This window comes from Pungitius pungitius, chromosome 8 (genome assembly GCF_949316345.1).
Source record: "Pungitius pungitius chromosome 8, fPunPun2.1, whole genome shotgun sequence".
Lineage (NCBI taxonomy): Eukaryota > Metazoa > Chordata > Actinopteri > Perciformes > Gasterosteidae > Pungitius > Pungitius pungitius.
Window position 1 is genome coordinate 5,812,586 of NC_084907.1, and position 2,532 is coordinate 5,815,117.

The following is a 2,532-nucleotide window of genomic DNA, read 5'->3' on the forward strand; positions in this document are numbered from 1 at the left end:
TGCACGGAAAACATTTTCCTCGAGTGCACAACGAGATCAATGAGATGAGTTCAACGGGACGTACCTGAAGGAGGAGAAATCGTTTCAGGGGGACACTTTGAGCTGACTTCTTGCACACAAATCACCAGATGCACACGTATGTAGTCGATGACAGTTGGGAGCCAATAGCAGGTGTGGATACGTCATTAAAAGGCATTCAGTTTAGCGCATGATGTCTGCAAATGTATGCTTGCTCCTATCCGCGCATTAACCCCCCCCCCTCCCACATCCTCCGTGCCCCAAAAACAAGGCTCTCGTCGTAATTTGCGAATCCTATTAGGGTTGGCCCCACTGCTTAGCAAATAAATAATGGTAATGATGATGATCCCTCATCTTGTCACCGGGGCGCTCCCCTGGGGGGCGTCGCAGTGCAGGTGGAGGGATCCTCTCCTGTCCTAATTGGTTCCAACCCTGCAGTCTTCTCTCCAGCCTTTTCTCCCTCCCTTCCTCGCTGCCTCCCCCCCCCTCTCTCATTCTCTCATTCTTTCTGGTCCCCGGAACTCACTCTGTAAACTTGCCTCTCTCTTTCTGTGTGTGTGTGTAAGTGTATGTGTGTGTGTGTGGTGATGACACATCGCCTGTGTTCATTTATTTGTTCACAAGCATTAAGTCGCTCGTATGTACACCAGTACTTTCTGTCTCTGCACACACAGATGGATGGACAGACTGAAAACACACACACACACACAGTATCTATGTACTGTAGACCTCAAAAGAATTACAATATCTTGCCTCTGTCTTCCCCTGTTGTGGTATTTTAGCAGCCAGTGCAAATGACCCCTGACCTTCAGAGGGCCCGTTTCCAACCATCACCACAGCTCATTGCAAATCCACTGTTAAAAAAAAAGACACTGGAGATATTACTAAGTAATCTGGAATGTATGAGTAGTGGAGATTAATAATCTCACAAGTCAGATTTGATAATTGAATTTTGGTGCCTCAATGAAAAGAAAAAGGGACGAAATAAAAAGGCTGTTATTAAAGGATTCATGTCGAGGATTTAATTTAACGCTTCAGAGGTTCTAATAAGGGATTTGATAAACCTTCACGCAATTCCACGCACACTTACACACACCTGTGTGTCACATAAACAGAGACAGACAGTGCCTTCAAAAAAAAGAAAAGTACAAATAAATCCTGTTCCATGAAAGGCCTCAAATGTTGTTCTGTGGCTTCCAGGACTGGAAGAAGAGACTTTAGCATCGGCAAATGGAGAAGACGTTCTAAAACATTTGTCAAGAATCAATACCGTCTGTGCGTGGCAAAGAGCATCTCTAACACAGTTTTATGTTATAATTCTTCCTCACACATCGGTACGTTTTTTCAGCGACCGGCGAAGGGAATGATGGATTTTTCTCTGCGGCTGGATGCTAAATGTGATTCTGAATGTGGTGGGTCAATAAGACGAGGCTGCACTCTTTGAAGGGAATGTGTCCAATTCTGTACATCCATAAGTGCAGTTTGACAACACACAAAGTTGTGTTACTTTTCAGAGGTGTGTAATACTTTGGCGAAGACGTATGTCGCAAATAACATGGCACACATTCAGGGATTCTGGAAATAATTTATGGAGATTGATCACTCAATAGAGAGCCTTGATAATATTAAAGCTAATATTAAATATTAAATGTATGCATTTTCATTGCATGGACAGAAACCAATACACAAAGTGAATATTCACACATTATTTAAATCACGTATTATTAGAGCCATACATGTCCTGCTTTTGCAAGCCAGCAATCCTTCGATCGGAAACAACACAACAACAAACATACTCCCCTCTGTTGTGTGTGAGGTTTGGTGAGTGAGAATTTAAGCTCCACGTCCGGTGCAACAGGGACCTCTGCTGCATTAAAACACCACTGCATGTTAACTCGGTTTCACTGCAACACATCTATCGTGTTTGTTGCACAAAGTGTTTTTTCTCAATTATCACCTCTACTTAGATTTAGAGTATCCTGTTTTTATCCTTTATTGCACCTTTTGGGTTTCAAAAGCACCAGGAAAAAAAAATAGATTATACGTGTTGCAATTGACATTGAAACGGAAAATGCATTTTTAACTTGTTTTTCTAATTAAGATACATATTTTTCATGTTGAAAACAGATCTTGACAGATCACTTTTTGACATTCATCTTACCTACAGAATATTAAATAATGTCACCTCCAAGCTCCAGTTACCATGGCAAAAACCACCTTAATATATTCTTGAGGACCATGTGATTTGTGTAATGTAAATGTTGCTCTTTAGGCAGAGGTTATCATTTTATTCATTATTATGAATTATTATTCATTTTGTTCTTTGGTTGATTTTAACCTAAATGAATACATCTAACTTTACTTTACATTTGAACTCTAACTTTAGCTCTAGATACGATGTCTAGAATACAAATGAAACCCTCTTCAGTCGGACGCATTCATTGCCACAGCAACATGCTGTTGACCCTCGCCCTCTCACCTGGGCACTCGCACACACACACACACACACACACA